The sequence below is a fragment of the Eubalaena glacialis genome, chromosome 13 (assembly GCF_028564815.1).
Source record: "Eubalaena glacialis isolate mEubGla1 chromosome 13, mEubGla1.1.hap2.+ XY, whole genome shotgun sequence".
In the NCBI taxonomy this organism is placed as follows: domain Eukaryota; kingdom Metazoa; phylum Chordata; class Mammalia; order Artiodactyla; family Balaenidae; genus Eubalaena; species Eubalaena glacialis.
In genome coordinates this window covers 6,565,723-6,578,960 of record NC_083728.1, presented here as the reverse complement: position 1 = coordinate 6,578,960, position 13,238 = coordinate 6,565,723, and the positions used below count along the sequence as shown (strand labels likewise).

At 49.0% G+C, this 13,238-nt stretch overlaps 1 pseudogene; it reads left to right on the top strand.

Moving 5' to 3' along the window:
* The first annotated feature begins 10,954 nt into the window (after positions 1 to 10,954).
* On the top strand, positions 10,955 to 11,053 carry LOC133104604 (U6 spliceosomal RNA; annotated as a pseudogene).
* The last annotated feature ends 2,185 nt before the right edge of the window (positions 11,054 to 13,238 follow it).

Below are 13,238 nucleotides of genomic sequence, written 5' to 3'. Positions count from 1 at the left end.
AGGAGGGAAGGAAGGAAAGGAAGAAAGAAAGAGAAAGGAAGGAAGAAAGAAAGGAAGAAAGAGAAAGGAAGGAAGGAAGGAAGAAAGGAAGAAAGAAAGACGCTAACTCACTCTAGCATAGGTTAAACCATGCTGGTCCATGGCACCTGGCAGGCTGTGAACTTTAGACTCCTGAACGAAAGGGAGGGGTGAGGCCTGGGGTAAGCCGATGTGTTGCCGTCTAAAGGAGGCACCCGCTGTTCCACTCCAGCCCACTGCTGCCTGGTCTTCAGTTTTTCAGGACTGAGTGAGAAATCTCAATTTAAGTTACCATACCAGATAAAATTGCCAACATTTGAGCATTTGGGGCCTACAGAAATGGCAATTCCATGTGATTCAAACAATACACAGGACTTTACTGGTGGCGCAGTGCTTAAGAATCTACCTGCCAATGCAGGGGACATGGGTTCGATCCCTGGTCTGGGAAGATCCCACATGCCATGGAGCAACTAAGCCCGTGCGCCACAACTACTGAGCCTGTGCTCTAGAGCCCGCGAGCCACAACTACCGAAGCCTGCGTGCCACAACTACTGAAGCCCGTGCGCCTGGAGCCCGCGCTCCACAACAAGAGAAGCCACCACAATGAGAAGCCCACGCACCACAGCGAAGAGTAGCCCCCGCTCGCTGCAACTAGAGAAAGCCCGTGCGCAGCAACGAAGACCCAACACAGCCAAAATAATAATAATAAAAAATAAATAAGTAAATAAATAAATATAATTTAAAAAAAAGTTTAAAAACAAACAGTACACAATTCCTCCCAATTTCAGTTGCTGCCGACAAGTTTTCAACCACATTATTCACCACAACAAACCCACTGCTTGGGCCGAAGGGACACGTCTCTGAGTTGGGTTCTCCCAGGACCACCAGTCTGCAAGCTGCGTAAAGGCTTTCAGTAGCTAGTTGTCACCCCCAAAAGAAAAACACCAGCTCTGCCTGGGTCCTTGGGTTCCACAGAGAGCGGCTGGGCCAACAGAAATGGAGAGGTGGAGGAGAAGGGAAACGTGGAGGAATCCCCCCTCGTCCACGTAACAACTGCAGACCCCTGCGAGAAGCCTCTTCTCAGGGAGGGGCTTCTGCCCCCAGTGGGTCTCCCCGAGCCACATGGGGCGGCCCCAGCTTTCTGGGCCCGGCCTGAGTCCGTTCTCGCTCCTGGGTGTGATTTCGTCAGGCGACAGGAGCGTGTCAGTGATGGCGCTGCCTGTCATCAGATGCACAGATGTTCGAAACTCAGAAAGCTGCTCAAGAGGCTTCTAGGCAATCGAGGGGGGTTGGGTGGGGAGAAAAGAAGCTTCTGGAAATAAAACAAGCCAGTCACCGAGGGCAGTGTGATGGGGCCTTGGTGGGATTGAAGAGTGGTCCTGCCTGTGGGAAGGGTCAGGTCAGCATGGCCCTCCCCTTGGAGCATGTGATGGGGCAGTGCTAGCCGGGCCCAGGACGGGGCGCAACCTGCCCCTAAGTATAGTCGGGAGGCCCCCTCCCACCCTGCCAAGTGTCCCAGGGTCTCCCATCCCTTTGGGTCGGACACAGCCTCCACATGCTGGCAATTCATCCCACCATTCATTCACTTACCGTCTCATTCAATTTTCAGCTCCTTTGCGCTAAACGTCTACCACGGTTCTGGGTGCTGCGGAGACAGCCGTGAGCAAGGAGCAAAGCACCGGTGCCCCGGCTCCTTCACTGAGTGGAAAGTAAGTCAACAAGTGACAAGCAGTGCAAGGCCGGAGCTGTGGGAGATGCTCACCCAAGTCCAGCCACCGCCTGCCTTGCTCCCGCCCTCTCCATCTCTCCACAGACACCATCATCTCCTTTTTTCTTTTGCCACGGACCACGAAGGTCCACACGACAAAGCCCACATTATTCACAAGCGAACCTGGCTTCTCTTCCCGGAACATTGGAGAGTGGATGCTCTTGACGGGCACCGGCTGCTCCAGGTAAGGGAAGAGTTTGCCTTTCCAGGCAGGGCTGTGGGGTGGGAAGGGGACGGGGAGCGGTTCTTCCCTCCTTATGAAGAAGGTTGGAGTTTTCTGATACAGCAAAGAAACAGCAACGATTGCAAGTCAGTTAGGCGTTGTACTTATACAGGTGGAAGGTTTCCGTCCTGCCATACGTTTATGGCCATTTGGAATCATGCATTTTCTTGTTAATATATCTGTCTTCTCCGCTTGCTTGAAATGATCAAGCTAACAGTTATTGGCTGCTTCCATATGTTGCATTATGTGTATTTACTCATTCAAGACTCAGAACACCTTATGAGTTAGGGACCATCGTCATCTACTGTTTGTAGTATAGGAAATTCAGGTGCAGAGAGGTTAGGTAGGATGGCCAAAGACACACAGCTAGAAAGAGGAGGGGTCTGGGATTTGAACTTAGGACCAAGGTCCTATGTTTGTAATTTCTATCCCAAGTTGCTTTGTCGGCGAGTGAAGGCAGTGACCATGCCTGCTTGTTCAGCATGGGGTTCCACAGCATCTGGCTTGGAGTTGATGTTCGGTACCTATTTGTGGAATGAATGAATGAATGAATGAATGCACCTTTACCAGGATGGATGGTGCCTACTTCTGTGAGGGGCTATTGGGCTGCCTGTACTGTGTTTTTTGGTTGTGCCTGTTCTTAGATGTGGCAGGCAGGCTCCTTAGTTGCGGCTCCAGTGCTCCTTAGTTGCGGCCTGCAAACTCTTAGTTGCGGCATGCATGTGGGATCTAGTTCCTGGACCAGGGATCAAACCCAGGCCCCCTGCATTGGGAATGCAGAGTCTCACCCACTGGACCACCAGGGAAGTCCCCTGCCTGTATTGTTTGTTTGGCAAGTGGTTAGCTCTTGGCACATGGAAGTTACTCAGAAAATGTCCACTGACTGGATGCATGACTGAGGGAGAGAGTGAGTGACTCTGAAGTTGATGAGGCCAAGAGGCAAAAAGGGAGAGAGGGAGGGACTGAGCCCAGACATGCATTTGCTCAGGCCCCAGTCTTGGTTTTCTCCTCGTTGGACTACTGCAATTGTTGTTTTGCTGTTCCTGTTGTCATGAATCTGGACCTTTGCTTTGCTTCTTTCCTGTATCCTCTGCGTCAACATCATGGGATCAGGGCATTCGGACACCTGGATGGCATCAGGATGTCCCTGTGAGTGCTGGGTTTTTGTGGAGGCAGAGTTCAGCAGACCTCACAACATCCCAGCAGCTCTGGGAGAAGCACCAGCTGTGATGTCCAGGACTTGAGGCGGGATGCAGGGCCCATGGTAGACGTTGAACACTCCTGCTGCCTTTTGTGGATTCTCAGCACCTGGTGTGCGCGGGCACTCAGCCGGTGGCTGCTGTGTGTGCATCCAGGCCTTCACGCGTACACTCGTGCATTCCCTCGTTTGCTGCATTCGGCCCGGTTACCTGCCATGAGCCCTGGCCTCGCCCCCTCCCAACACTGTGAGCAAGTTAGTCCCAAAGTGCTGTGAGCTCAGTGTCCTCATTGGTAAAACACAGACTGTAACTGTCCCTTTTTTGCAAGATGATTGTGGGTTAAACAAATTAAGGCAGTAAAGCTGCAAGAACAGAGCAAGGCCTACAGGAGACCCTTAACAAATGGAAAGACACAGGTCTCTGCAGGTGTACGGGCATCAATTCACTTACAAATGAGGCCAGTGGTATCTCCAGGAGACGCATGAGTTTTCAGATGAGACCCAGTTGGGTTGGGATGGAAAAGAGAAGGAATTTTTCCACCCTCATCTTTATGTTCACTTTATTTTCTAAGAAAAGTGTGCTGTCTAATGAGAAAAGCAGAATGGGGTGACTTGGTGTTAATTTTGGAGATTTCTCTTATTCGTTAATCTTTCACTAACAAGTGTAGTCCAGGGCAAATCCCTAACAATTCTGGGATTTGGGAAGAAAAGACAAAGCCATTTGTGGGCAATTCTGGTTCTCTTCTGCAAAAATTCTCAAGCCAGAGCAGCAGGGCAGGGTGGTGCGGGGAGAATCCTGCCTTTGGAAGAACATGTGGGACCCCAGGGTCATGTGTGGAGCCGGGATGAGAAGATTTGATGCTGGTAAATGCACAGGTTGTCCTAGGGTGGGCTTGAGTGTGGGTTCTGGTCTTTTCCAACAAGGAAGAGAATTTTTGCCTTCATTTGGGTGTGGTTGAGTGGCTAAAGGGGCTAGGCCTGGAGTTACCTGCCAAAGAACAATTTCGATGTGTGCATTTCTCCAAGCATTGGCCAAATCCATAACGATGGACATCATGCATTCATCCATCACTTTGTTCATTTATGACATTTATTATAGAATAAGTGGGAAGATCAGATAAGGTGTCTGAAAACAAAGAAATCCCTTGTGGTTCTACCACTCAATTTATTTTATTTTTTATTTTTATTTATTTTATTTTTAATTTTTAAAAAATTGACATACAGATGATTTACAATGTTTCAGGTGTACAGCAAAGTGACTCAGTTATTCTTTTTCATATTCTTTTCCATTATAGATTATTACAAGATATTGAATATAGTTCCCTGTGCTACACATTAGGCCTTTGTTGTTTATCCATTTTATATACAGTAATGTATATCTGTTAATTCCAGATTCCTAATTTATCCCTCTACCCCCCATTCCCCTTTGGTAACCATCAGTTTGTTTTCTGTGTCTGTGAGTCTGTTCCTCTGTGAGTCTGAGTCTGTAAATAAGTTCATTTGTATTCTTTTTTAAGATTCCACATATAAGTGTTACCATGATATTTGTCTGACTTACTTCACTTAGGATGATAATCTCTAGGTCCATCCATGTTGCTGCAAATGGCATTATTTCATTCTTTTCAATGGCTGAATAATATTCCATTGTATACATGTACCACATCTTCTTTATCCATTCATCTGTCAATGGACATTTAGGTTGCTTTCATGTCTTGGCTATTGTAAATAATGTTGCTATGAACATTGGGGCACGTGTATCTTTTTGAATTAGAGTTTTCGTCTTTTCCAGATATATGCCCAAAAGTGGGATTGCTGGATCATATGGTAGCTCTATTTTTAGTTGTTTAAGGAACCTCCATGCTGTTCTCCATAGTGGCTGCACCAATTTACATTCCCACCAACAGTGTAGGAGGGTTCCCTTGTCTCTACCACTCAGTTTAAATCAGCTACATCTGCTTGCATTTCCCTAAGTGGTGTAGCAGGGCCATTAGGTGTTTAGAAAGGACATGGGAAAACAAAGCCATGTTATCACCAGGCGGTGTTTGATGGAGCCATTAGCACACAACCACGAAGGTAGGGACCCCCAGCCTTCACCTCCTGGCCGGTCAGAGGCATAGTGCAGTCCAGGGATAAAAGCATCCTGTCAGCTCCCACTGCCCCAAGCCAGGAAGGTGGGGTGTTCTTGGGAAGTTCGGGCATGGGTACCAAATGGATGTCCCAGGAACAGTCCAGTGAGGAAATAACCATCAGGGACCCTGACCCCTTCCTGCCTTGGCAATGAAGGGAGGTGAAGTTCTGCTGGAGGTGCCCCACCATCATCGTCCCCGTGTCCGTGCACATCAGCCACCAGCACCTGCATTTCTCTGCCCAAGGGCTTCCTGTGGTAACGGTGGGAGATTTGCCATTCTTGGGGCCAGCTGAAGTGCTGGGAGTTGCTGCCCCCTGGGAGCGGTCCTCAGCCAGTGACTCACAGGAATGGTGCATGAGTCCCTTCCAGTGGGCCGGCTCCCAGCGCCCCCAGCACCACTGAGCTCCAGCCACTCAGACACTCGGGTGGTAGCTGGTGACACTTCCTGTGCTGGCTTCCCTCACTTCCCACCCTCCACCAGGTCTTCTGTGGACGCACCTCCCAACCAAATCCCTCGCATTCAAATCCTTGCCTCAAGGTCTTCTTCTAGAGGCCCACTGTCTGCCCACACGGCACGTAGGCAAGGAAGACAGATGGTAAAACCCATACTGGTGACCAGTGCTTTAAATGGAGGCCCAAGGAGCAGTGGAGAAGCAATGGGGACTTAGCCTAGAAGGAAACAAATACCTCTCTTTGGGATTCTCAAAAACAGATTCTTGTGGGGAACTTTTCTAACATGCAGGAGACTTTTAGAGGAACTCAGAAACATTTACCCAGCGGTTCCTCTGTACCAGATGTTGAGACACAATACTGAGGCCGAAAAAGCTTGGTCTCTCTCATGCAGTTCATGATATAACTGGGGAGAGGTTGATCAAATGATCCAAGGAATAAATGTGCTGTAACACATGGTGGGGAGGAGAGGTGAGAGGTTAGAGGTGCTCTGGCTGCTTTTAAAGGAGGTTTTGACCTAGTCGGCTCCGAGGAGTGGAGCTCCAGAGCACGGGGAGGCTTTGGCCAGGTGCAAAGGGAGGGACCAGTGTTCCAGGCAGAGAGCCTGGCGTGTGCAAAAGCACAAGGGCGGGGGGATGTGTGCTGGAGAAGATGCACAGGGCCAGCGAGACGAGCTCACAGGGGACGAGACTGGGAAACGCTGTCTACGGCCGTTCAGGATTTTACCCTTGGAGTCTTGGAGGCTGTGAAGCCAGTGGCGGGCTTTAGCTAACATGATTTGCGTGCTGAAGAGATCACTCTGGCTGCTGTATGATCCACTCAGAGTTTATCTAAAGATTCCTTCCTGTCCCCTCCCCGCCTCTCCCGCCCACTAAGACCCTTGGACTGGAGCCAGGGAGCAGGAAGGCTGGGGTTTGCCGTGACAGAAGTGACTGTCGTTCCGTTTGAACCAGCCCACCACACAGTGGTTCTCGTCTTGCCAATTACCTTGCCGTTTCCAAAAGCACCTTCACGCTGGAGGAATGGATGGGGCTGGTGCAGCCTTATGTAACAGTTGGATGTCCCTCGCGGCTGGAAAATAGGGCTCCTGTCAGACCATCAGCCCCAAAGAACACGCCTTGGATCTGATAAACAGACGTTGGCAAATGGGAGATTTGAAGGCAGTGCCAAGCTCTGTGGTTTGGACTGGCCCTACGAGTGAAACAATCGAAGCAGCTAACCATCTGCAGGAGGGGAAAAAGCAGGGGAAATTCAGCCTGAGACAAAGAGGCAGCGTGGGAGGCATAGGGCCAGCAGCGGGCGAGTGCGCGGCTCTGCCATGTTACCCCAGCCTTGCAGGCTGCCACCAGCCCACCCAGCGGGACGCCACGGTTGCCGGGCCCGTCGACCATCCTGTTCACTCACCAGCATTCCTTCCCGCGGAGCCTCGTTTGAAAGTAAAGGGGTGGGGTTGGGTTATGCGGGTGGGCATGCGAAGGAAGACTGTGGACAATTTGTAGAGAGCTCTTGGGGCCCATCAGTTGTCCTTCATGTTTGATGATGTGGCTTAGAAGCTGTAAAGTCTCTACTTGTTTTGCCATGGGTGGCTCTGAACCAGGCTGGGCAGATTCCCTGACGCAGTGTGGCTCGTGACCACGGACCATCTACCAGAAGCCTGGCTGAGGTTCCAATGCGGTGGGCCTGGTAGGAGGTCGTGGAACCACTTAGAGACCCCACTCGGGCATTCTTTTAGGACAACATCTACTGTTTGGAGGAACAGAGGGCAGGGCCCATGTCTGCTCAACCAGCTCCACTCCTCCAGGGCTCACACAGTAAGTCCTCAGGCCAGCAGCTCCGATGTCCTGGATAGAAATGCAGAATCTCAGACCCTCCCCCAGACCAATCGAATCAGAATCTGCCTTTTCACAAGATCCCCAGGTAATCAGCAGGCACATTATAGTTTGCAAAGGGCGGGTCGAAAGGGTATCAGTAAGTGGTCCATTATTAGAAGCAGTTTTTCAGTGCCAGGTATTGTGTTTTCCATACTTCATCTCATTTCATCCTTACAGTCACTCCAGGGGACAGAGGGAAACTAAGATGCAGGTGAGGACACGGGGGCTGGGTGATGTCAAGTCTTGTACCCAAGGTCATACAGCTGGTAAAGGGTGGGGTCAGGTCTGGGTGGCCATTGCTCTCCTCCTCCCTTCAAGAGAGCCTAGCTGGACACTCTCCATCCACGGCTTGGCAAACCTAGGTCTCCTACCCAGAATCCCTCCTCTGTCCGGTGCCCAAGCCGGCTCTTCACCTGCTGTGGTCCCATGGCCTCCTGTACAGAGCAGGGCCTCAAGAAATGTCTGTGGAATGATTGAGACTGTGCTCCAGACAGCCGAGTGAAATGGTGAACATCCTGGGCGTGGACAGAGAGACTCACATCTAGAAAGACCTCGTCTCAAGCAAATACTGGCTCCGGTGATGTTAGGGTGCACACCCCACACTCCCACTCCTGTAAACTCACTATTCTACTGTGAAGGCCGGGCTGGGTGGAGGGCCCCGTGCTTATGTGTCTGTACACATTATACACAGTAAGAACCATAGAAGGCAGTTCAGTTGAAAGACAGAAAGGGTTTTTTTTTTCTTCTTTCATTTTTAAATGTAAAAGCCTGGTGATTGTTGGAACAGATTTTGGCCTGGATTTGGCATTGCATTTTTTTTTTTTATTATTTCACTTCCACTAGGGGCTTAAGTTGTTGGGTTTGGACAAGAACTAGGCAGGCAGCTGTGGCTACTTGCCTGCCGGAATTTAATCTTCTCTCATTTGTGTGTGATGGCGGCCCACAAGGCCCCGGTTAGGTGCCACCATCGCTTAAAACAGAGATTCCGTATCAGGGGCCCATGAGCCTTGTGCTGATGCACTTACTGGACACGCAACCCCAGTTGGCACTGGACAGGCAGCCAAGAATGCTTGAAGGCCTGCTTCTGGGCTGAGGAGATGAATGAAGCAATCTAGCTATTCCCTCTCTTTCTCTCCCTCTCTCCCCGATTCCTCTCTGATCCTTAATATCTTACTTCTTTGGCTTGTCAACTTTTAAGGAGAGGCAAGTAAACTAATCCCTTTGGGAATAGATGTCAGGTTCTTATTCCATCATGCTTTTTTAGCCCAAACACCCAAATTTAGTAAAAAAAAACAATTCTAGGGCAGGACTTTAAACTTCTAGGAGAGATTAAATTTCATCTCTATCGCATTTTTCCAAATGCCGTATGCAGGTTTGCGAAATCCCGGGATACCCACTGTAACTGCAACCCATTCTGGTCTAGGATTTAGGAAAAGGCAGGGCCAAGTTCAGATCTTTCATTTATTCATTCATTCAACAAAGTTGCTACGTTCCCAGTACTCTTCTGGGCTCTGGGATTCTGGGTCCCTGCTCTGTGGAATCTCCATTCTTAGAGACAGACACTAAATACATGAATAAACAAGGCAGTTTCAGACCCTGATCAGTGCCACAGGACAATACAATGGACACTGTGTTGGGGGCATGAGGGTGGGGAGGGTACTCTTAAATGGGGTAGTCAGGGAGGGCTTCTCTGAGGAGGTGACACCTGAGCTCAGATCTCTGTGGCCAGAGAGAGCTGGGGAATGATCCTCAGGCTGAGCCTCCAGGCTGCCAGAACGGCAGAGGCAGAGGCCCCAAGGAAGGAACAAGCTTGGCTTGTTAGGGGAACAGAATGAAGGCTGCTTCCAGGGAGAGAGCAAGGACTTGAGCCTGGAAAGGGCTGCAGGGACCAGACCCCACTTGCGGGGCCCAGTAGGCCCCAGGACGAAATTGGATTTTTATCTAAAGTGCTTTGGGCGTGCCATGATCTGATTTAGGGTTTAGAAGACCTCTCTGGCTGCTGTGTTGAAATGGACAAAAGTGGGAGCCCAGAGGTTGGTGAGGAGAGTCAGGTGGTCTCAGGGGTGGAATGATGGGGCATTGAGCTCAGCTGGTGGGGACACTGTACAGGGAGAGATGCCCCAGATGGGCAGCCTTTCCCCACCTGTAACTGCCTCTTTCCAGCAAACCATGTCTCTTCCACATTAACAACAACAGAACGCTGACGCCTGTGGGACTCTGGCGGGAAAAACAGAGCTCCACTGCGTTAGTGCATCAGACACATGAGGGGCGAACCCCGAAGGAGGGTCAGGGTAACACAGTCATAATTTCCTTCCATTTCTTCATCATCTCTAACTCATAGACACAATCTCAAGAAAGAAATACACTCATTTATTTATTTACACCTTGTCTTGTTACAAAATGATAGACTCTCTAAACAGAGACATTACAGAGAGGAAATCATCTTGTGTGTGTGTGTGTGTGTGTGTGTGTACTTTATATTACTGAGTGCCTATTATATGCCAGGCACTGAGCTGAAGCTCTTTATTACCTTACTTAATCCTCTCACCAACTCTAGAGGTAGGAACAATTATTATCCTCATTTTAGGCTGCTGGGGGTTATGAAACTAGCCCCAGATCACACAGGTAGCTCCAGGTAAGAAGCCATTCAAACCCACGGTCCATCTGTTTCCAGAGCCGATGTTCTCATCATTGTTCTCTACTGGTTCCACCATCTGCTGGGCAAAGGCGGGGAGCCTTGGTTTACTAATTGGCTACTAGAAAGGCTCTTTTGCACAGAGTGGATTTCATCTTTTTGTTCCAGCTAATTACCCATGCTCTAAAAGTAGAAGTCTTTTGTGCATATTGGAGGCGGTACCTTGGGCTGATGGGAAAAAGTTTTCCTGCTGATATTTATTTGCCATTTTCTACCCAATACGTTGAATCCCTTGCCTCCAGAAGAACATTCCAGGATCAGGGGATGCCACTTCCCCATACAGAGCTCAAGACAGTTCTTTCTGTGGTCTCTGGACCCAGCTCGTTGTCGCGGATGAGATCTCTGCGGATGAGAGCAGTGTTTTCAAACGCGTCATGACCCATCACGGCTCGTGGAATCTATTTAGTCGTTTGTGACAAGCAATTTTAAAAACAGGAATAGAGAGCTCGCTTTGGCAGCACACATACTACAATTGGCACGGGACTTCCCAGGCGGTCCAGTGGTTAAGACACTGTGCTTCCACTGCAGGGCGCGTGGGTTTGATCCTTGGTCGGGGAACTAAGATCCCGCATGCTGTGCAGCGTGGCCAAAAAATAGAAAAAAATAAAAATAAAATAAAATAAAATTGGCACGACACAGAGAACATTAGCGTGGCCCCTGTGTATGGAGGACATGCAAATTTGTAAAGCATTCCATATTTAAAAAAATTAAATTTAAAAAAGGAATAGAATAGAAAATATCAGTATCGGGGTACCTCTCTCACAGTAAGGGAAATACTGTTTGTTAAACTTTTCTTTTAGTTTATGTGCACTAGGTCACAATTTTGTGGAGGACTTAAACATTTGAGAGCCACTGAATCAGAGTGTTGTTGGAAGATCGTGCACCTGGAGAAAACACACTTTACTACTCGTGGGTCTTGTACCTTATCTACACCAGTCATTTCAACTTAACAATGTTAAGATGTCAGAGAGTCAAGATCAGTGTTAAGAGGCTCCAGTCTACCTGTCCCACCTCCTCTCTGAGGATAGGGCTGGTTTTGTCAAGGACTGGTCCAGGCAACAGCCCAGAGGGAAGTCTTCCCATTGAAATCTGGGTAATGCGTTTCAATTCTGATGTCTCTGTTTCAATTCAGATTATAATCGATAGGAATGACAGTGTGTAAAGATAGTGACTGTCTTTTGAGTACTTCCTATCCACTAGGCATTTCCCATGTTGCGTCTCATGAAACTCTCATGGCAACCCTATGAGGTATAGGTTCTATTCTTATTCCTAATTTACTGAGACTCAGGCGGTAGAAATCACTTGCCCACGTGTGTGAGTCAGGAATTGTTTGGTTGCAAGTGGCGGTAACTGACAAGACCAGGGTCCTCTGGCTTTAGGCACTGCTGGATTAAAGAACTCAGATAAACCCAGGAATCTCTCTTTGTCTCTTAGTTCTGCTTTCCTCTGTGATGGCTTCATTTCATATAGTCTCTTCTGTATGATACCATATAGTCCTAGGCAACTTGGGCTCATGGTCTACCATTTTACACTCCAGCACCTCTTTCTTCATAGTTGCAGCCGAAGTCCTGTCTTTCACTCCAATTGGCCAACATGACTCTGTGCTGGGGCCTGAGGGTCAGCCCCAGCTGTGCCACAAGGACTGAGAGATGGGAGGAGTCATTCTATGTATCAGGTAATTTTTGCCTCATCACAAGCCACCCAAAACTTAATGGCTTAAGACAATAACCATGTATTTAGTTCATGATTCTGTGAGTTGGCAATTTAAGCTGGACTCATCTGGGTAATTCTTCTGGTCTCATGTGGGCTCCCTCATGTATTCCAGGGTTGCCTGCAGGTCGCAGGGTTGGCTGGCTCTAGGCTGAGAGGTCCTGCCCTGTTCGTTATGGGCTCCCATCCTCCAGCAGGCTAGCCTGGGCTTGCCCTCAGGGAAGACACAGTGGTCCAAGAAATGGAGTAGAAGAGCCACCCAAAGTCTCTTGAGATTGAGCTTGGAACTGGTGCACCGTTACTTCTGGCATAAGTTGTTGAGAGAGGCTCAGAGAGGTGAGGCAGCTGTCTGTGTTCAGGAGTGGAAAGCCAGGAGAATCACGGAAAAAGCCTGACATTGTGGATCTGTGAAACTACCACCTGTCTCTGGAGTTCCCATAATGGATGAAGAAGCCTCATCATTTAGGTCTATGATGGCATGTATTCTCTTAATTGCATCCTGAAACATTCCTAATTAACACACCGGTGTCCCCTGAACAATCTTACCAAAGTCTTTGGTTATGCGAGGCCATGAGCCAGCCAGTGAGAATTCCTTTCCCTGTGTTATGCTTTCTTGGTGCTGCTCAGGGCTTGTTATTCTGCAAGGTTTAGAGAAATAGCTTTTTGGGTTTTATTCCAGAGCCTTCCTCTCTCTAAGATCCAGGCATGTGGCTAGAGCAGGTTTCTCAGTCATGGCCATATTGACATTTGGGGCAAGATAATTCCTTGTGGTGGGGCTGTCCTGTGCATTGTAGGATGGTTGGCAGCATCCCTGGCCTCTACACACTAGATGCCTCTCTGCAGTTTATGACAACCAAAAGACATCTTAGGGGGTGGAGGTGTGAATAGAAATATCCCCTGTTGAGAGCCACAGAGTTAGAGGGATAATCTGGAGACAGATTTGAATGCTGCCTACAAAAGTTCCAAGTATCCCTCTCCTTTCACAGTTGTTTCTTTACGTATGTCAGGATGGTCATGCTTAAATTCCCATTCACAGCAGGAGACACTCTCACAGGACTCTCCGGCCAAACGAGCACTCTCGTTGCAGGGCCTCGCCAGTTCCCCAGAAACACATGGGGGAATTCTGAATCCCCCTGGACCTAGATGGGACCTTGAGAAAGCATTCAGCTTGTTTTTC